General features: G+C 51.8%; 1 protein-coding gene across 5 annotated transcripts in view; it reads right to left on the reverse strand.

The window, feature by feature from the left end:
• Positions 1–22,501, reverse strand: part of LOC131410021 (ral guanine nucleotide dissociation stimulator-like 3) — a 111,999-nt gene that overhangs the window by 26,526 nt on the left and 62,972 nt on the right. For 3 of the 5 annotated variants that reach the window (XR_009221100.1, XM_058547741.1, XM_058547740.1), the window contains exon 1: positions 2,349–2,416. The exons of the other annotated variants lie outside the window; for them this stretch is intronic. The gene's annotated coding sequence lies outside the window, so the exon portion shown is untranslated. Of the gene's footprint in view, positions 1–2,348; positions 2,417–22,501 lie in introns of those variants that run through there. 5 annotated transcript variants of the gene reach the window in all.

Genomic DNA, 22,501 nt, shown 5'->3' on the forward strand with positions numbered 1-22,501 from the left:
GCCGGGGACCGGAAGGTGATGAGTTGGGAGTGTAAAACACAGGAACTGATCAACTCTAAGCATTTACAGAAAGAGAGGCAGAAATGGTTGTTCCTAAAAGCTGAAAGACACCCACTAAAGGAATAGAAAAATCATGAGAAAACCTAACAAATTAAAAATTAAATTAAATGGTAGACTCACATTCCAATTTATCAATAATCACAATTGTAAATAGATCAAATTGCTCTATAAAAACATGAAGGTTCTCAAGTTGAGTTAAAATATTGTTATAAAATAAAGGGATATAATATGGTTGAAAATAAGGAGATAAAGAAATAAGACTTTAAATGGGACAAAAAGGGGTTCTCTGTGTTGATAACTGTCAGGGACACTTATGCACCTAACAATATGGTCTTGAAACATAAAGCAAAACTGGACAAACAAGAAGACACAGGCACCCCAAGGGAGGTGCCTTCCCTTTCCACAGGGAAACCTACCTTACCTCTCTTAAAAAGCCACAGGTCAAGTGATACAGTAAGTTAGGAAACAGATCTGCTGACAAACACAAAAAAGCTAGATCTAGCCTCAGCCCCAGGGACAACGTAAGCATCTAGTGGAGAGCGAACATTCTCCTCAAACCACGATGAAACAGTCACCACAATGGACTGTGTGCTAAGCCACAATGAAATCTCTAAAGAGTCCAAAAAGCAGAAATCTATAAGTGACTATATTACTGGAACTTAAAGCAATAAAAGTAAAAAATAATCACAAAATATTGGCTCCCCTCCCCCAACATAGCCACTTGAAAATCTGTCCACACCCTTCTAAATCTCTCAGGTTAAAGAGGGAATCCAGACAGACAGGAGAAACTCTTTAGAAATGAACAGCAATGAGAGCAGCATGAGGCAAATCCATGACGTGGGGACAAGGGGACAGAAGAAGGGACACAGCCTCCACTGCAGGTATCAGGGAATATCACCTGTACAGCAAGCTGAGCACTTCCCTCCAAGAGCCAGAACAACACCACAATAAAACCAATGACAGCAGAATGAAGGGAGAATTCACCAGACAGGAACAACAACATAGACCTGAGCAATGGAGTCAAGGGCTGGCTGTCTGGAAAGACCTGTAACAGTGAGAAACCTTGGTCAGTCTGACCAAGAAGAACAGACAAAGGCACCAAGAGGAACAGACAAAGGCACCAAATTGTACCATCAGGTACGAGAAACTACAGAAACAGCTTTAACGTGATAGGAGAACATAGTGGATAACTCTGACCAGGACATCAGTGGTCCTCAACTGGAGCCGTCCTTCCCATAGGATGCATCTGGAAACATGCGGGATGGGTTTTGTTTCTTGTTTTGGGTTGTCCTACTGGTTGTTGCCCTGGGGGTCCCGGAGATCCTGAATAACCTGTCACATAGACCCGTTTCCCTCTTGAAGTGTTACTGACATCTGGGAAGACAAGCACTGATCCAGATTAAATGAGCAATGTGGTAGGAAAATGTTTTCCATGGATGTATAACAGGGAAAAGATGGTACCCTCAATATGTAAGGAATATCGAGAAACCAATGTTTACAACTACTAAACTGTAAGAGAGCAGGAAAATCAGAAACATAGCAAAGAAACACACCAAAAATATATCCAACCTATTTGTACAGGTGGAGAAATATGTAGGTAAAGCACAGGAAACAGTGGAGGAGATTACACACCAAATTTTACTACCGACAAGGAATAAAAGTTGGGAGGTAGGTGAGAAATAGGAGTTTTTACCACTTCTTAGCTTATGTATTTCTCTAGTGTTTTAATTTTTACAAAAGAGAATGTATTCTACTCAAAAAGATGTTTCAAATTTTAAAGAAATTATTAAAATGTTCAAAATGACTTCAGTTCAAGGATATTCATTAAAACATGTATGGAAAGCACCTCCCCATAATGTTAAGAGTCTCCTATAACTTTTCCAATAGTTTACTATGTCGATTTTATTTCACATTTAGATCCTAACTCATTGGAATTTACATTTGTGTGAGGGATGCAACAGAAGCTGATTTTCTCCTGTTCAAGTGGAAAACCAACTATCCAGGCACCATTCATTGAGTAGGTCTGGCTTTCCCAGCTGACCTGCAATGCCTCCTTCCCCACCTGCTAAACCCTGACAACTACCGGTGCCTCTTGAGCACCCTAGAGCGAGCGGGGTGAGCTCTGCAGCCTGGGCTCCCTGTGTGCAAGGGGCGGCTACCAGCAGAGCCTTCTCCCAAGACAGCAGCAGGCATGCTGCACACAGAGGTGCTCAGGGGCCGTCTGCTGTGGAGCAGGAAACTCCTCATGAGGAGCAGGCAGTGGGGGAGCCCTGAGCCCCAGGACTGACCTCGGCTGGGGGCAGCAGGCTGCTCAGTTAGGGAGCCCCTCCCTTCAGCTCGTCCAGCTCCTCCTGCAGCGTGTGCACCTGGCTGTCGGCAGCTGCCCCTCTTCAGCTCGCTGTCCTTCTCCACCTGCTCCTGCAGGCGGCACCCGTGCTCCTGTTCCCCCGGGACCAGAAGCAGTAGGAGTGCAGCGAGTCCAGGAGTTCTTAGGCCCCAGCGCTGACAGGATGACCCCGCTGAGGGACCTGGGGCCGGTGTTGCTGTGTTCATCCTGCACATCTTCCACGGCTGGCTCCGGGGTGACATCTGTTGGAGGGTGAAGGGGCTCTGGGAGAGTTTCTGAGGCATCATTGTGAATGATGAACGTGGGGGCTCTGGGCCAAGCTCTCATCAGGCCCAAGGCTGGCCCCACTGTAGGTGGGCTCCACATCTCTCTTCAGCCTCTTTCGGTCAACAGCCTCTCGAGGGACAGATGGCCTCTCTTGAGTGTGTGCTGAGGAGAAACTGTAAGAAGGATGCCAGCCAATAAATCTGCATGCCTCAGATCCTGAGGGATAAAGTCACCCACGGAAATGCCACTCTTATCCAGCAGGCCCTGGCTGGGAAGAGGCGGTCTCATCGCCAGCATCTACAGCAGACCTGTTTGCATCTCCCTGGCTGCCTCACGCTGTGGAGACCACACTGTCTCCTGGAGTTCCTTCCAGAGACTCTTTGCCCGCTCCTGACTGGTGGCTTCCTGGGTGGCATTGGGTTCGGGTTTGCCCTGCAGAAGGGCTCGCTTCAATTTGCGGGACCCTTCCTGGGCCCTCAGGTTTTCCCTCGAGGATGAGGATGAACCTGAAGCTCCTTTCCCATCTGCTTCACTGGCATGTTCCTCTTGTCCCTGGCGGCTATCTTGGTCTCATTTCTTCTGGGGCGGCAGTGGCCTTCAGCTCCTCCTTCTCAGTCAGGTGGAAGATGGAGGGCAAGGCCGTGGGCTTTAACATGTAGTACTGACCCTCCAGCCTGTTCAAGAGTTTTTTTTGGTGAAATGTTCACTACAGATGAAAGAATACTTAATAGGGTCCAGTCATCCCTGTGAACAACTTTTAGCAACTGGACAAGACGTTTTGAGTCCTTTATGTGGAGCCTGCAAGGATACATGAAAAAGTAATTAAAAAGAAAGAATTAAATGTCTCCCCCTAAAATAATCAATTATAAAAGCAAAACAAGTGTTTTTGGGAACACCCACACTTAGGAATTTTGCCCATTTAAAACTTTAGTAAAGTTTTAAGGAACACCTCTGCTTGCAAGTTATTACTGTAATAGAAAGATGAAAGACCCACTGTCTACCTTAAGGAGCTGACCATCTGTAGGGCAGAGAAGGAAGGAAGGTGAAGACATTCTCCCAGGTTGTGGTAAGTGCCCTGTAGGAACAAAGATGCTCGGGCAGAGAGCACAGGATGGCACCAAGACAACACGAAAGGCTTCAGGAAGCCTCAGAAATAGTTCCTAGAAGCTCATGGCTGTCCAACCCTCCTGCTGTCCCTGGGATGCAGGACTTTGGGTGCTAAAATGGGGAGGATTGGTCCCCCTATTTCAAAGCCAGGCCAGGTGTCGGCCAGCAGAGCCTCCCAGGCACTCAGCAGGGCGCCTGGCCCCAGCTCTACTCAAGCAGCCGAGGATGCAGGACTGCCGCCAAGAGGAGGTCAGCCCCAAGAGCTGTGGTTCTGTGTTCCTCCTGTCCTTCCACTACCAGGAGGAAAACTGCTTCCTGTACCAAGCAACCAGCCCCTGAAATGTACTGACCAAGACACTTCATAATCTTTTCTCCTCATTAAGGTAAAATCTCTATTTAGAGAAAACTATGCACATGGGGAGGAAGGGGGTCTCTCTCGAGGCTTTCTTCTCCTCCTGAGTTCATCTAACCCTCATGAGGCCGAGTGGATACTAGGTCCTCAGGGAGTTCCAAGCAACCTGACCTTCTAACATTTCTCAATGCTTTGTGACAAGTTACAAAAGGACCCCCACTTCCTTTGCCCCCATACCACGTTAAACAATGACACATGCCAAGAGCAACCTTCTCTGTAGTGTTTTGCATCATTCTCAAAAACAGTAACAAAACTTTTGGGACACAGACTCTGAAGGAAACTGTCAAGAAAGCATGTTCTCTGACTTCTGAAACAAGCTCACATTACTAGTTCTTTGGATGGATTGTAACAACTTCCGACTTAAAACAAACCACTGTTAACTTTGAATAAGACTAAAGACAACAAGTGGCATTCAGGTCTTTAAATATTCAATAACAACCTGCAACATGAAACAAAAGGATCTGCCAGGAGGTTTTCAAAGTAGAATGTCTTCAGTGCACTGTTCTGGGACCTCCATTGCAGAGTCTGCAGGAAAGGACTCACTCAACTGGCTGAATTCCAGAAGCCCTCATGAAGGGAGCCAGGCCAAAGGGAAGGCAAACCCCTCATCTTGCTGTGGGATCCCAAGGAAGAAGTGAAGAGAGGAGCCCCTTCCCTGAGTCCCCAGGGTAAGCCTCCCAGTGAGGAGCGGGTTGCAACCTCCTCCACCCAGGATGCTGTCACATGCAGAATCTGCAGAGTCAGACGCCTCTCCAGGACTCACCTCCAGTGCAGAGCCACCTTTCCCTGCACTGCCAGGACCCTTCTAGCAACAGAGCATCTGAGAGGTGTGTCAATTTGGAGGTAGAAGCTGCATTTGCTCAGCCACATTCCTGATCTCAGAGATCAAGGCAGGCTCCCTGCCATCAAAAGAGCAGAAAAGTCATGGCAAATGCAAGAAGATAGTGACCTAAGAAAGAGTGTTTCCAGAATACCCTGTTTCTTGACATTGTTGGCCCCAGCCTGAATCAGTGGAGAGCAGAGTGGCCAGGGGGTGGGGGTGACAGTGTGGTGGAGGCCATAAGGTGGGTGCCAGTGGCCATGGGATGGCCGCAGTGGCCCGAGGTGCCCAGAGCAGAGACAGTGGCACAGACCAAGGCCACATAGCGCCCGGCGCTCACTCACCTTCTGGACCGGCCCCGAGGCCCCAAGCACAGAGTGCTGCCTGCCTTGGGCTGGAACACCAGGGGTCTGACTGGGCGGCAGCAGCTGGTTACCTGTGGAATGAGATGGCTGTTTCTCCTCGTTGCCCAGTGGTGGGAGCAGTTCGTGGCAGTGCAGTGATCACCATCCCGGGCCTCAGGCTGTCATGCTGCCAGGCTCCGGCCCCCTCTTCTCCGCCCCATAGTGGGACTGCCACAAGAGTAGGGCTCAAAGCGACACTGTGCAGCAAGTGGGAGCTGGTCCCCACGCCCCGCAGGATGGCAAGATGGCGGCGCGTGCCCATCTGTCCTCCGTAAAGCAAGATGGCCACATCTGTGGGCCTAGGCAAACTGCTGCCTGATGCACCCACCCTGGGGTAGCGCTGCCAAAACGCGTCTGTTCCGCTGCCCTGATGGGTCGCTGCTGCGGTGTTCATAGCAAATGACCCAGACCGAGGGGGGAGGGAGAATGTGGCCGGCCCTCCGAGAGGGGCCCCGCCGGACGCCAAGGTGGCGACCGATGCACTTCCGCCCACACTTCTGGCCCTGCCCACGTTGCTCACCTGGATTGGCCCCAGTGGTTGAGCATCACATTCTGCTCATTCTCCTGGGCAGCGGGGAGAGGGACGCGGGTAGGGGCACCTGCACCGGTCAGCATGGAAGACTGTGCTCGCCTGGACTCTTAGCCGCTGGGACTGGCTGGCATGGTTTGGGGCGGGGCCGTCGGGGGGAGCAGCTCCTCAGGTGGAGCGGGTGGGGGCAGCTCCCATAGTGAGACCGGTGCGTCTGACAACCAGGTCCCTGCGGGTCTGGACGCTCTTTCCATCCGCCCTCGGTGCTCTGGCGCTGGCCTGACAAGCCCATGGCTGTTGGGGCAGGAGGGGCAGCAGGGAGTCAGGGAGGGGAGGGGCGTGCTGGGCGGGGCTGGGGCAATGGTTCTTGGGAGGCTTTTTCCTTCCCCACCAGGATTAAGAAGTCCCTTCTCTGGAACTGGCTTCGGATCCAACCACACAATCCCTGTCTGTGTGCAGAACTCTTGCCCTGGTCTCACGCCTGGCAAAGATTTCTTGCTTTGACCAAACTTTAGTCAGGCTCCTGAACCTTCTTGTAGGCCTGTCTGTACACTTCCTTGTAAAATCCAGTTTTAGCAAGAACCTTGCTAATTCAGTTTAACCAGAACACCCACCCGTATGTCTGATCACCATCGAGATCTGCTCAGGCTCCTCCTCCTCCTCCACCATCCCTCAGGTGGTGTCTGATCACTCTGGCCTCTCTTTGGTAAGAATCCTGTTAGGTCAGGTTAGCCAGAAACCCCAACACTTGTTTTTTCTCTTAGTAATTTTCCATCCTGTGACCCCCACCATGCTGCCTGGCCATGAATTCCCACTTGCCCATGCTGCATTCAGAGTAGAGTCCAATCTCATTTCTCCCCCGCTGTGAATCCCATCACGGTGGTCCCTACGTATCACAGTGGTTCTGAATAAAATATGCCTTACCATCTTTGACAGGTGTCATTAAATAATTTTTCTTTAAAACCTCCAACCACAACAAAAACCCAGACCAGGCTCCTTTCCTTGCTCCCTCAAGCCATTTCAGAGCTACTTCAGATTCTGGCCCTGCTCTCCTCAGAGACCTCTATTATGCGAGTCATAAGACTTTTCCTAACTTTGGTGCGTGTGTGGAGGGGGGCACACACCAACATCAGTCTCTCCATGGGAACCCCAGCACTTGCCAGTGAGCAGTCATATTTTGAAAGGAATCTCTTTCTCTGAGTGGTAGGTCTCAACAGTGGACTCAAAATATTCAGTGAACCATGTTGTAAACAGATGTGCTGTCACATCCTTGTTGTTCAATTTGAGCATTGATTTTAACTTCAAGTCAGCAGATGCATTATGTCTAACAAGAGAGTGAGCCTGTACAAAGGCCCTAGGATGTGGATCGGAGGGAGAGGGGAGAGAACAGGATCAGTTAGAGGACCAGAGGTCAGAATGTGAGACAGGATTTGGAGAAGGAGCCAGAGCAGTCAGTAACAGCACAGCAGCCAGGTCAATGCCCCGCACACCATATCTGGGAGTCAGGACCATCTCCTAATTGCAGTCAGTGGCAGAGCCCCATTTCTGGTTGGATCTCTTGGGGGACAAGAAGGCAGTGTCTTACCACATCTGTCTGTCCACGTCTACCAGACCCTGGCCAGGGAGTGTGAAGAGCTGATGCAGAAGTACCTGCACCTGCTGCAGATCATGGAGACGAGAAGACAGTAGCCAAGCAGCTACGGCAGCAGATCGAGGATGGGGAGATCAATATCGAGTGGCTGAAGGCAGAGGTGACTGCTGGCTAGGGGTGCAGAGGAGGCTGGCCAGGGGGCCCAGGGCACAGGCCAAACACCTCACACTCTGGGCTCCTGCAAGATCGGGGGGGCACATGATGGGCAGGGGGACCAGCTTCCAGCCACAGCTATGCCAGCCTAGAAACTTAAATTTAGTGATGCTGGCAGAGTGAGAAGGGCCTTAGCCAGATCTGAGTTCAGATCCTACCTCTGCCACTTGACGGTTGCAACCTAGAGTACATCCCCCCATCATCTGTGCCTCAATTCCTTCATCTATAAAGCAGCCTTTTTATACTTGCCTGACAAAGTTGTGAGGATTGAGTGAGGTTATTTATGGGCGAGTTTTTAATTACTCTGCTGATGACCACATTGACTAAGCATTCCCACATTATCAGCTGAAGTGTCCGGGGACACAGAGTTACTGGTGAGTCATCACAGTGTGGGCTGCTGGCTAAGTTCTAAGCAGTCGTTCCCTCTGCCTGTCATAAGAGCTCCTACAGGGGCTTGCCGGGCATCAGTCTGGAGGCCACGCTGTTCCTAGGTTAAGGCTTCTAGAACTTCACTACTCAAAATGTGGTCCATGAAGCAAGAGCATGTTAGAAATGCAGAATCTCAGGCCCTGCACAGACCTCCAGAATCAGAATCTGCACTTTCACAACATCCCAGTCGATTGCCATTTACATTAAAGCTTGGGAGGCGCTGGCTCTCTGTCCCTTAGATGCCCCTCACCAGCTGTCTACCCCAGCGCCGAATGATGTGATTGCCTCTCCCCCCCTCATCTCACCAGTGCGCATCAGATGCTCAGAGCAATTTGGCCACATCACATAAGGACCGTGGACTCTGAGCTGAGGATGGGAAAATGGAAACAGATTCTAACCAGGGTTGGCTGCATGATTTGTAGGGCCTGATGCAAGGGAAAAATGCAAGGCCTTGGGTGGAGTCGGGGAAGTCGACCTCCCCTTCTCACAGCCCACCAACCCACCCATGGCAGACAGGCAACCCCCTAATATCAACCTTCAACCTCCTCTAAACTCTGTGCCATGATACACTTGGTACCTAGATGAGGGGTGGGCAAGATGCCCCTGCTGAGTCACCCACCTAGTGCCCAGGCATTGTCTCCTTGCCTTGCCCTGAGACAGGATCGGTTGTTCACTGCACCCGCCATTTCTGCACCTACCCCAAGGCCCCTGCAGAAGGTGGAGGGTGACTCACTGTGGAATGTGAGTCTTCCTGGCTGACTCCACCCATTTGCTCCCAGACAGAGGATAGAGGAGGTCATGGGTTCTGGGGGTGCCGGCATGTGAGGAGCAAGCAGCTGAGACACCATCCCAGGGAGGCAACAGTAGGCAGGAACACATGAGGGCTGAGGCTCCAAGCCCCTGGGGTGTGCTCCATTGTTCCATCAGATGTTTCTCATGAAAACAAATTCAAAGAGAAATAATAACTTCAAGGTTGCAACTGCAGAACTTGAAGCCCCAAGCATGGGGCCTTCTGAGCACAGGACTCCATCACACGCCCTTGAAGCCAGCTCTGCCTAGAATGTTCAACGCTCTGAAGTTGCTAATTCCACCTTATGGTGCCGCTGTCAAGCTCTGAACTAATGATCACATCAGCTTGAAACTTGAGCTTGAACAAAAGTTTCAGATTCCACACACCTCCTCTACACTGCAGCAGGCACTGTCAGAGATGCTTTCTTAGTCAGTCCCCATAACCATCCTCATAGGTTGGAACGAGGAAGCAGGCTCAGAGAACTCAAGGCACCTGACCAAGCTCACACAGCTGGGAGGTGGCAGAGCCAGGACTAGAACCCAGGTCTGTGTGTCTGCTTGCCAGTCTTGCCACTCTACTTGTGGGTCCTGGGATCGGGGCTTGTCCCATGTCTAAACCATCTAGTTCATTCTGAGATCTATCCTAGCCCTACACATAGCCCTGAAACCAAGCTGAGTCCTTGCTAAGGACGAAGGAATAGGTCTAAGGACCAGTACCAGGTTACTGGCTTCATGATCAAGGGGGTCATTCACTCACTCACTCATTCTCTAACTGCCTAAAATCTGCTGACCACTGCCTCATCCTCTTCCCCAGGCTCCTCTTACCCCATCACTCGGGGCTCCAGCCAGTGTCCCCGGTCATGAGCTGTGCACACCTTGGCCTTTGCATATGCTGGGGCTTCTGTATGGAGTGCCCCTTCCACCCCCACGCTTCCCTGCCTGGTGGAATCCTACCAAGCTCAAATGCCTCCTCCTGGGGACTCTCATCCCAGAATGTGCTCCATGACCCCTGCTGCCACAGCTTTCCCACCCTCAGCATGCCATGGCAGAGCCGGCTCCTCAGGTGTCTGTCCCTCACCTGGTCTGGTGGGACTTCCTTGAAGGCAGGGGTGTCCTTTATCACTCTGTCCCTTCTGCCTCGCACATAGTAGGTACTCTGTAAGGACTTGATGAATGAATGGACATCAGGTTCTGTGGGAGGCAGCAAAGAGATGGAAGCTTCTAGCCTTAAGGTCTGATTGTGGTAGAGTGTGATGGGCACCATAATATAGTTTGCAGTGTGAACCCAGGTAGAAAACGAGTCATTTTATGGCCAAAGAAGGTATGGGTTCATATCGCATATGGCCTTGAAAGTTTTCGGGGGTTGGTAGGCCAGAGAAGGGGTGGGTGCAAAGGGCAGGGCCCTCTCTGGTGCTGGAGAGCACAAAACTGGTCAGTTTTGGTGAAAGTGTGTGTGTGTGTGTTTGTGTCAGCGTGGCAGCAGAGGCCTTTGTGGTGAGAATTAGGAGCAACGTTTCCAACTGAGTATATTACTCTCCAGGGAAAACGATATTTTAAAGTAAGGCTTTTTTTGTGTGTGTGTGAGGAAGATAAGCCCTGAGCTAACATTCATGCCAATCTTCCTCTTTTTGCTGAGGAAGACCGGCTGTGAGCTAACATATATTGCCAGTCCTCCTTTTTCTCCCTAAAGCCCCAGTACATAAGTGTATATCACAGTTGCACATCCATCTAGTTGTCGTATGTGGGACGCCGCCTCATCATGGCTGGACGAACGGTGCGTCAGTGCGCACCCGGGATCCGAACCCGGGCCACCAGTAGCGCAGCGGGTGCACTTAACCACTAAGCCATGTAGCCGGCCCCTAAGTAAGACTTTGCAAGATCAGCTTGGTAAACCTTTCTGGCTGTAGTCTTTCTCTCTCTCTCTCTCTCTCACTCCCTCACTCACTCACTCTCACTCTCTCTCTCTCTCTCTCTCTCTCTCTCACACACAAACACACACACACACACACACACACGCACACCCTGCAGAGCAGAGGGCACTTGTATGTTCTGGAGGGGCTCCAGGAAGTTGAAACAGAGCCCATTTCCCAGGAAGTAGGCCATCAGGTAGGCAGGAGGTGCTGAGGAGCCAAGTAAGTGATGAATGATGCCCGTGACAAAGACAGAGGGTCATAGAATGTCAGAGCTGGGAGGGATCTGAGAACTGAGAGGTCCACAGAAGAGGAAAGGACTTATCCAAGGTCACTCCAAGGTCACTTCCAGCGCTGGAATCCAGGCTTAACTTTGGGTCTCCTGGCTGTAGATCCGTGGCCTGTGCCTGCCACACACGTTATTCCTTCCTTGCTGGGGAGACGGGCCATATAAAATGTGCATATTCAGGAAACACTGTGTCACCTGATAGCCAGAAAACTCCCTCAAGCCCCATCCCACGTATTCCTGAGGATTCTCAGGGTCTTCCATTTTCCTGGCCACATCTGGCTTCCAATTCTGCTCTCCTGGCTTCTTGTATCACTTCTCACAGTGCCAGTCTCCACTCAGTCTTGACTGCTCCTTGCCCCCTTGTGGTCGCTCCATGTGTCCGTCAGGTGGAGCTAGATTCTGCTGCAATTACAAACAGCCCCCAAGTCTCAGAGGCTTAAAACAACAAAGAATGCTTTCTCTCTCACACTGTGTGTCCATTGTGTGTTCTGCTCCACAAAATTCTCACTCAGAGTCAGGGACACAGGCTGACGGGGCTCCCACCATCAGGAAATTCACCAGTCCCAGGGCAGGGGAAGGAATGTGGCAAATGATGCCTGACAACTCTGCTCAAGTTTTATTGGACACAGCGAGTCACATGACCGCACCCGACTTCAGGGCCCTGGGCAGTACAGTCCTGCCCTGACCCAGGAGGAGAACCAGAGTATCCAGGAAAGCCCTAATGACACCCAGCTGGCTCCTCCTTCACTCCCCAAGCCCTCAACATGGGCCAAGTATGGACCAGACTTTCTGAAAGGCTTAGATGCACTCGAGGGGGTTTCCAGTACTGAAACAGAAAACAGCTGAAAGCTGAATAGAAGACATCCTTGCCCTCCTGTCACTCAGCCTTTCCTGCTACAGGGATTTCTTGCTGACCTCCTCTCCTCACGCTGGCCTCTCTACACACTCTCCCAACTGCCATTTTGGTGGTGGTGCGGGGGTGTTCATAATCCCTTTATCTGCCAAGACCCTCGCCTTACATCCAGTGATGTGCTGGAGCTGGCTCACACCAACTTGCAAGTCGGTTGTGAAATTTTCAAGAATCTTGCAAGCTTGTTATTCACTCTTTGGTAGCTTAAAATGGGCCAAGGTAGGAATGTTTACAGCATGGAAATTGGCCAGTGCTACCAATCAGAGTTTTTCTTTCAGAGAGCTGGTCATTAATCCTTTACCAATATACCCTTGTCTACACCTTTTTTCAGGATCAGCTAAATACTTTGCTGGGCCCAGTGCAAATTGAAAATGCAGGGCTCTTAAGAATTTCAAGGCAACAACAGCAGAGCCTTAAACCAGGCATTAGACCCTTCTTAGCAGGCTGTGCACAGGTCAGACATCGAGGACACTGGCCCTGTCTCTACTCCCTCTATACCCTCTACACTCAGAGCCCCCACCAGCAGCCAACTCTCCCTAGAGGTAACGGGAGATCACACCCAAACAAAAGCAAAGTTATTAAGCAAAACTGTCCAGCTCTGCTCAGTCTCTTCTCTCCCATCTAAAGAGTCCTCTTGGGCTTCATCTTTTGTAACCAAAAAGCTACAAGGACCATCTAAAACAAAGGGAACATCCTCTTCTGAGAAGAATCCTTCCCTCCTCTAGAATCCTCAGTTTGGCACCATTTCATTGTTTTAATAGTTATTTTTCTCCCATTTATGATTGGAAGTAAGTTGGGACGGCTCAGGCAGCCCAAAGGGAAGGGTAGGAATTTAGAGGTGGTCATGGTATTTTCCTGGCTTGGGAGCACTCAGAATCCTGGAAGGCTGACTCTGCAAGAAACTGCACAGATCTTCAGTTCAGGGTTTGTAGTAAAACTGTAGCCTTGGGATCATGTTTACAAACCAACTTTGACATGGAGAGGGCCACCTTGACCCTCCCCAGGCAGCCTCTCTGCAGGGCCCACTCCATGCCTTGAGTCCTGTTTCCCATGTTCCTCCTGCCATCCCCACCCCTGCTGCCCTGAACTCAACACCCTGTTGTACTCTGCATCTTTGTTCACATCATCCCTTCTGCTCCAATTCCTTCTATACTCTAGCACACATGTTGAGTTTCTTTTATTTTTTTTTGTGAGGAAGGTCAGCCCTGAGCTAACATCCATGCCAATCTTCCACTTTTTGCTGAGAAAGACTGGCCATGGGATAATATCTGTGCCCATTTTCCTCCACTTTTATATGGGACACAACCACAGCATGGCATGACAAGCGGTGCATCAGTTTGGATCCCGGGCCACCAGCAGCGGAGCTCATGCACTTAACTACCACAGCACGGGGCCAGCCCAATTGGGCTCCTGTTTTGTCCTTCAAAACCTCTGAGTAGCACTTGTGGATTCCATGGTGAGACCCTCCCACTGCATTAGGGGCCCACCTCTGTTCTGGCCTCACCTTGTTGGAGTATAAGTTACCTCTGTGGGTTTCTGACCCTTTTCTTAGGCTGGAAACTCCTCCAGTGAAGGGATCTGACTTATCCCCCTCTGGCTGTCTCACCCATGCCCAGCATGGTGCCACCACACGAACTCCATCAGGACATGCTGACAGGATTGGCACAAAGGGAGACAGAGATGGGCATCTCTTAGGCTTGGAAGAGGCCAGAGGGAATGGAGAAGGAAGGAGAGAGAACTGAGTTGTGTGGCAGCTGTTTGAAAAACAGGAAGTACAGAGATCTTTAGCAAAACCTTGACTGCTAACAAAAGAGAGAAAACCATGGACTAATTCCTCCATCAATGACTGCACCGACTAAATGCATTCTGGATTAAAGACACTGTCTCCAGAGAGGGGACTGTGGTGGGGCAGGAGCGAACGAGCAGTGCCGCCGAGGGATGCGGCAAATGAGGGTTTGCCTCTGATGGGCCAAGAAGGCCAGACTGTGGGATGGCAAGTGGGCAGGGCTCAGCTGAGACGCCCGACATTGAGCCAGGTTGGGTAGCCAGAGCTGGACTCTAGCCAGCGAGTTGGGATAATAAGCCGAATTCCCAACTCTCCGTGGTCATCATTGACAAAGGTCAACTGAGCAGGCCTTGGACGTCAGCCAAGCCAACCTGGATCCAAAGCAAATGCATCCTCAGAAGGAACCTTCAGGATAAGAGAAAGGCTGTCTCTGTGATCTCAGAGGGGCTGGGGTTCCTGCGGCCATCCTGACATTGGCTCCTAGCAGGGGTGGGCCGTGGCCCAAGGCTTCTGCAAGGTCTCCAAGCTCACAGCTCTCCAGAGCATTGCCCACCCAGCACAATCCTTAAATCAGACTCCCAGACTGCCAGTGTTGCCTGTGCAGGCAGCAGAGCATCTGACCTGACTGCATCTGGTTTTTGCTCTGGTCCCAGGGGAGTAGATGTCCTGTAGATGCCTCTGAGAAGAGCGCCATCAGTTTTACGTACAGACTACATTTACCCACACACCCACACCCACACGCATACCCCACAATCCTAAAGAAAAAAGGCTACCACGTGCAAATCCCAGAACTGACCAGGAGAGCAGACTGGCATGGGGGTGATGACATCAGGGCAGTGAGGGTGCTGACTGGGCATCCACGTGTCTCTGAGCTCTCCATGAGCCTGTGTGTGAGTCCCTTAGCTCTTTAGAGTTCAGATCCAAGAACAGCCATTATTTCATGTGCCTAGGTTCTCAGAGAATGGAAAAAATAGAAAAGCTTGCATTGACACTGAATATTTCTCCATTAGATATTTTCAGCCGCTCTTCAAGCACAGGCTGGTGTAGTTTTAGCAACCCGGAAGTGGAGAGTGGCTAACTGTCCCATTTTGCTTTCAAAGTGCTCCATTCCGTCAATTGTCAGAGCCCATTCATCCTGTGCTTCAGCAAGTGGCCTTGAGGGGACAAAGCCACATGCCCTGGAAAGGGAGGGGAGCTGGCTCTGTGGCATGTTTGTGATTTCCTGAGCTACTATCTTTGGACGTGTGCCACACAGCTCAAGGGTGTCTCTGTGCCCACTAAGCACGTTCCACCCCTGCTCTTGTTGTACTGAGAGAGTGAGACCCCAAGGTGGGGGTTTGCCCTCAGGGCACAAACTGCTGGGAGAGGAGACAGCCCCGTGGCAGCTCACAGAAGAGGAAAGCACCAGGGGACTCCAACACCCAAAGTGCTGGGTCATCATAGAGGGAGGGAGCAGAGAGCACACGTGGAGAATGGGACTAGGGAGGGGCATCTGATGTGGCAGAGAAAGACAGAGACCACTGCAGGGATATGAGGACAGGCTCCTACGCTGGGGCTGCCCTACTCCCGGGGGCTTCACTCTTTCTCTCTGGGTCTGTTTTCCTGTCTACAAATGGGGTGCACGACAGAGTCCCTTTGGCTTCCCCTCTGTCGTTCAGCTCAAACACCAGACACATTGGGGTGGTTCCCAGGTCTCCAGGGTGGTAGGAGCTGAGGGTGATGAACAAGAACAGAGGAGGAACAGTTGGGAGGGGAGGGGGCTGCAGGAAGTCTCTCTGGTATCCTTACAGCTCATCCTGAGGGAGGAGACTCGGGCTGTGTTCTGGAGCTGGCTGGCTGGGGAGCATGGGCGGGGAAGAGGGTGCTGGGAGGGGAGCCACGGCAAATGTGGCTGCCAGGGGTGCTCAGAGGCCCATTACCCAACCTGGTGCTAAGCTGCCACTGAGAAGGCATGATACCCAGGGATCTTTAGGTGGTGACAGGGCATGTGCTTGGGAGAATCTGGGTGTTTTTGCTTTTCTAAGTTGTCCCCACAAAAGGGGGTGGTCGAGAGGTAGTCTTTACTGAGCAACTTCTCTGTACCAGGCCCTCAAATTGTCCCATTACTTACAGGAGTGACGTCATTTCACCTTCATATTTTACAGGAAAGACCTGAGGTTCAGAGATATTAGGCATCTTGCTGGAGGTCACACAGCTGAGAAGCAGGATAAGGTGGATTTGAGCCTGATCTGTGTGGGTCTCAAGCCCTAGCTCTTTTCACATCATCAGTGGCATTTCCTCTGAATTCTCCAGAGCCCTGAGTTCCTCTAAGATCCCTTGGGGTCACCGCAGCAGGTGGACACTGAGGGTGCCAGGAAGGCTGGCAGCGAGAGCAGCTCCCGTCCTCTGCCAGCTTCTGGGGCGTGTGATCCATGTTTAGAAAAGTCTATGTTTGGTTTAGTGCTCTGCTGTCACCATCTTGAAATTTTGTCATTTTTTAAGAAGGGGTCCTGCATATTTTCTCTGCACTGGGCCACAAGTTACATAGTCCATCCCGCTGATGGTGTTTTCACATAAGGTGTCACTTGAGAAAGGCTGCTCGAGTCCCACCGGTGGTGGCAGCCCCTGCCCTCTCCCTAGTCCCCTCAGCTCTGCTGGACTTGTGGGCGAGGTCTTGGAGGGGCAGGAACTCCGTGGCCGGAGCTTACCCTGTGGTTCCTCTGTCAGTGAGGCCATCGTGTGTTTGCACCAGATCTTGACCAAGGCCTGAAGACCTGCATCTCCAGCTGGCCCTCTGGGATCTGGGTGAGGAGGCAGCCCTGGTAGAGGTCCCCAGCCCCACCTGCACCAAAATCCACCTGAGAAGTCCCTCTCCAGGGCCCACTCCTCCAGGCTGGCAGCTCTTCCATCCTCCCGGGGTGTAAAACACACCTTAAAACACACAGAATCCCTCAGAGGGAGCAGAAGAGGAAAGACAAGTTGGCAAAAGCTGTTTTTCTAGGAGGAAGTGATATATTTTTAGTTCCTTATCTACTTTTCCCTTTTAAAAATTATGTATATGAACCCATTTGAGAAAATTTGACAATCTAGAGAATCAGAAAATGTTCAAAGCTATACCAACCATAGTTCTCCTTCCCAAAGATAACCACTGTAAACACTTTGTTGTGTTTTCTTCAAATTTTTTTCTATGCACAGACCTTGGGATGTTCCCCCCGCTTTATTTACATAATATCACATATATGAATGTTGAATTTGAATCTTGATGTGTTTGTTTTTTTACTTAACATTATAGCACAAGTGTTTTCTCATGCTGAAAGTATGCTTTTTGATGGCTGTATGATCCTCCAGTACCTGTGAGCATGCCATCATCCATGCAGCCATCTCCCATCATTGGTTCTTAAAGTTGTTGCAAATTTTTGTTACTAGAAACACTCATCTCTGCAACTGAAATGTTCCTATGAGAGAGCGTCTCCTTGGGACAGGTTTCCAAAAGTAGAATGACTGAAACAAAAGGTAGAAGCACGGTCAAGGCTCCCACTCCTTCCACCCTGCGTCACTGCTCTCTGAGCTGACTGCAACGCCCTGACGGCCCCGAGGGCTGCACAGTAGGACCACCTGCATCGCGCCTCTCCCACACTGAGTGTGACATTTTCTTGTTCACTTCCCTAAGTCAGAGAGCCCCGCTTTTCCCCCAAGGTCACAATGGGAAGAGGCCCTAGAAAGACGAGGTCTGCACTTCCTGTAGTTGTGTGGGTGATGGTGCCGTCCCATGGGTAGTGGAATGCCCTGTGTAAGCTCCCACTTAGAGTTTATTGCAAAGGAGGCATGTTTTTCTTTAATGGAGTTTATAAGCAGAGGTTTCAGTGGACCCATCCCTGCCAATCAAGTACTGAAGGGCAGGTTTGGGGAGATTGGCTGGGCTTTCGGGAGCTGGAAGGCAGGGTATTGTGTTTCCAAGAGGTTGGGACAGAGCAGGCCAGCAGCAGACCCAAGTTGCTGAGCCTGGGGAGGTGTGGAAGGACAGGGACAAATGGATAAAGGGACAGACAGCTGAAGGGACGTGACTCGGGAGGGCATGTCTTGTGGAGGGAAGCCCTGGAATGGAGGACTCAGGAGACCTGGTTCCAGGCCAGCTACTGACTCACCTTATGACCTCGGATGAGTCACTTCTGTCACTGGTGGGGCACACTGGGAGGGAGGCCTCTTGGGGGAGCCAGGGCTGAGGGGGATGTGGAGCTGCAATTCAGTGACCACGGAGGCCTCAGCTGAACCCCCAAAACTCCGGAGCTGGGTAGCCCTTCAGACCCTTCAGGCGGCGAGGCACACCACAGCACCCACAACAGCCCTCTCCGACCTTCCAATACACAGGTGTCAGACAAGATGGGGCCCCATCTCTATAAAGATCTGTGACTCTGATGGTGTCCTGATGCCTGGGGCCAACTATCTGGCCCTGGATAGGGCAGTGGTGCCAGAATCATCCTCAAAGTCAAGGGTGTCTCTGGGTGGGAGCTCTGAACTATGTCTCAACCTCTGTGGGTGGGGTTGGGTGACCAAGGGCTTGTGGAGCCACTCCTCGTGCAGACCCATTAGACATCCTGCTGCCCATGGTCAATTTCTATCAGGAGTTGGTCTCCAGCTACCAGTACAGCCTGCAGATCCTGGCCCACTGCAAGCAGAACAGTGACTTTGACAAGCTGCTGAAGCACTATGAGGCCAAACTGACTGCAAGGAGAGAGTTCTGGAGATCTTCCTCACTGACCCCATGTTCCAGCTGACACCTAGCCCTGTCCTTGAGGGCACATGCCTTGGGAGCCTTCTGGGGGTCCATGGCAGTGAGGGCCCCAGCTGGGAACAAGCCACAGCTGGGGGCACCATGGAGCCATGGCCGGGAGAGCCCAGACCCTAACAGGCCCCAGCTCTGAGCTGCCTGGAGAATGGGGTTAGGGCCAGCCCTTGACCCAGCAGACCGCAGGGTTGTCCAGCTCCGCAGAGCATGCAGTGTGGGAAGGTGAGCGGGAGCTCCTGGTACTGAGCCCACCTCCAGGCCCTTTCTCCTGCTGGCTTAGAGCATCAAGATCTGGGCTCTTGCCCCAAACAAGACCCTGGAAGATCCTCCACATTAGAGTTGAGATCAGAAGTGCTGTGGGTGTCCGTCCTCATCCCTGCTCATGAGAGTGCTGGTTGCTGAGAGAACCATTCTCCGTCCACTTGGTCACTCTCTCTCCCTCTCTACATTGCTGTTTTCTCTCTGACTTACTTCATCACTGTCTCTCTCCTTGCCTCTGGCCCTGTCCCCCTGCCTCTCCCTGCCGCAGATTCCCAGGCACATTCTGACACTGCATGAGCTCCTGGCCCACTTTTCACGAGCACATAGAGCCAACAGACTGGACGATGCCAGGGCTAAACTGGGGGAGCTCTCTGGGTGAGCCCGGCTCCGGGGTGCCCCCATCAGTGGAAAGGCCAGGGCTAAGGATGCTCCCCAGCAGGAGTTTCCTGAGCCCCAGATGCTAAAATATCATGTTCAGGTTAGGATCCCAAGCGGTGGTGGTTGGGGCACCCCCAGCTTGCCCCACCTGGAAGCAGGGTCTCCGGAGCAATCTGAGGAGTTCACAGCTCAAGCTCAGGGGGCAGTTGGTGGGATGGTGTGGGTGGTGTGCTGTCCCTGGCACAGATGGGGTTTGAGGAAGGGCCCTGGGCACTCACGTGGGCCCATCTGCCAGAACAGGGATCCGCCCAGGGACTCGCAGACACTCTGCCAACTTCCCCTGTTCTCCAGTGTCAGTGTCTCACAACCTGTGGTATAGGAGCCCCAGAGGGAGTCCTGGCTGATGGGCCTTCATGTGCCCAAGGGTGCAGTCACAGCAGGCAGTGTCATGGATGGACAAACGCCTGACTTTTCCAGTGTCAGAGGCCCCAGCCCTCTGGTCAAGGCCCCTCCGCTGCCCCTCATTCAGTCTCCAAAGCCCAGGGGGATCCTTCCTCTGCCGGGGCAGAAGCAGAGAGACCAGGGAGGAGGCGCCTACAACAGCCCAGGCAGCAGTTGACGGTGGCCTGCACCAGGTGGTGGCAGTGGAGGTGAGGAGGAGGTTCAGATTCGGGGTGTGTTTTGAAGATGGAACCAACAGGAGTTTCTGATGCATTAGATGTGGGGAGAGAGAAGATGGGAGGCAAGAGTGATTCGACAGTTTTTGGCTGAGCAAGCAGAAGGTTGGAGTTGCTGCTAACCAAGATGGAAAAACTGGCAGGATGGGCAGGTGTGGAGGGGAAATCTTTCTTGCTTCACTGGATCTTGACTGGGGGCATGTTGAGCTTGAGATGGACAACAGTGGTGGAGGGGACAAGATGGAGGAGGGCGTTTGAGTCTGAAGTGTAAGGGAGTGAGCCATTCAGGAGCCATCAGCTCGAGATGGTATTTAAAGTCACAAGACTGGTGAGATCACCAAGGGAGTAGGTTTAGGCAGGAACGAGGTGCGTACCAAGAGCTGAGCCCTGGGGTCTGCACCTTATGGAGGCTAAGAGATGATGAGCAGCCTTGTACTCAACGATGGGCTGCCAGAATCTGCAAAGGAGGGTCGGTCTGCAGCATGTAGGATCCAGTACCCAGCCCTGCCAACCACTCAGTGCCCTAAATGGCTTCCCGAGCCCAGCAAAAGGCAGCCAGTAGGGCCACGTCTCCCAGCTGGGCAGAGGGAGGACCAGGCTGGACTAGGGCAGGGCACAGGCCGCGGAGTGGGGGTTCATTCAGGGAGCAGATGTAATCAGAGTGTGTTTGTAGACTAACAAAAACCATTGTGGGGTGGAGACCCCAGTCCTCTCATGACCCAAGGAGCCAAATCCTGCACACTTCCCCAAGGAGAAGACTTGGGACTCCAACGAGGCTCCTCATCCCTGTGGCATGCCCTGTACCGGTGCGGGCCATAGCAAGGAAGGCACATGAGTGCCAAGGCATTTATCCTAAGATCCCGATCCCCTTTCCCGAAGCCTACTCATCTGATCACCTGATCCCCTGCATCTGGCCTGAACACACCCCTAGTGGCACAGAGGAGGGTTTTCCTATAGCCCTGACAGCAGCCCTTTCATCCTCCTCTCTCTCTCCCTTGGGGGACTGAGGAAAGCTCCCAGCCCTGCAGGAAGCCATCAGATAACAAACCCTCCCTGGCTGTGCTCAGAAACACTCCTGCCCTGGGGCTGACTCTCTCCTACCTCTGGCCTTTGTCCCGCTTTTTCTCCTGAACCTCATCTCTTGGGCTCACTGTAACCCAGGTTGTCAATTCCAGCTGCCCCGGTAGACTGCGGCCCTGGGAACTCCTCCCCAGCTGCGTGGACGGTGTGGCTTTCAGCACAAAACCCAGCCGGAGCTGGCAGGGGTCCTGAGCAGCTGCAGCTGGCACTTGTCTAACAGTGAAACTAGTGTTGCTACTGTGGGATCGCCCCCTTGTTTGTAGCAAATACAGCCCTCCTCAGCAAAATCTCCACCATCGTCAAAAGAAATGGTTCTGTTTACCTTTGCTAACTTCCAAAAATGAATCCCTATCCAGGGAACTAGCATATCCTTGAATGGTGCCTCCCTGTGCCCCGACCCTTCCAGAAGAGGGCTAGGGACTGGGCTGCTGAGAAGAGCATTGCTGGGAGGGAGGGACTGAGGATTCTAAGGAAGAGACTCCATCTCCATGCCACAGTCTGATAGCCAGAAAACAACGGGTAATAATAGTTGGATAATAACACCTTTGCAACCAGTGATACTAGCAACAGTGATCACGGCCCTTTACTCAAGCACCTGCCGTGTGTGCTGGGCCTGAGGTCAGCACGTGAAATGCATTCTTTTCCATCCTCACTCCGACATTCTACAGGTGAGCACACTGAGGGTCAGAGGGGCCCAGTAATTGGCTCATCGCTGAGTTCGTTAATCACCGATCCAGCTCGACCAGTGTCATCTCTCTTTGCTGGGAGGGTTAAATTGGACAGTGTCTACTAGAGAACTTTGGAAGCCATGCATATTAAGCAGCCCTCTTGGTGATCTGGTCGTGGTTGTAGAATTTGAGGCATCAGCAGACAAATAAGACATTTGTGCTTTTCTTGGAGTAAGTGGGGTACTTTCTCCAGATGCTCATCCCCACAAAATTACTATCTTCCTAAGACTCCTGAAAACCCACCAAGGCTCTTAACAAAGTTGGCAACTCACAGGCCTCTTTTCCAACGAATGCTATTTGTTTGTGTGTGAGGAAGATCAGCCCTGAGCTAACATCCACGCTAATCCTTTTGTTTTTTTTTTTTGGCTGAGGAAGACCGGCTCTGAGCTAACATCTATTGCCAATCCTCCTCCTTTTTTTCCCCAAAGCCCCAGTAGATAGTTGTGTGTCATAGTTGCACATCCTTCTAGTTGCTGTATGTGGGACGTGGCCTCAGCATGGCCGGAGAAGCAGCGTGTCGGTGCGCGCCTGGGATCCGAACCCGGGCCGCCAGTAACGGAGCGTGCACACTTAACCGCTAAGCCACGGGGCCGGCCCCACCACCAATGCTATTTTTAAAAAGCAGTTAAATGGCGCCACCTCCTGGAGGAGGGGTGTTGCGGCAGTCAGAACAGGACAAATAGGAGAGTTGTCCTTATTCTCACATTAAGGGACAAGGTGTGTCTTGCTCCCACCAAACATGCTGGAGC

The sequence above is a fragment of the Diceros bicornis genome, chromosome 9, assembly GCF_020826845.1.
Source record: "Diceros bicornis minor isolate mBicDic1 chromosome 9, mDicBic1.mat.cur, whole genome shotgun sequence".
Taxonomy (NCBI): Eukaryota; Metazoa; Chordata; class Mammalia; order Perissodactyla; family Rhinocerotidae; genus Diceros; species Diceros bicornis.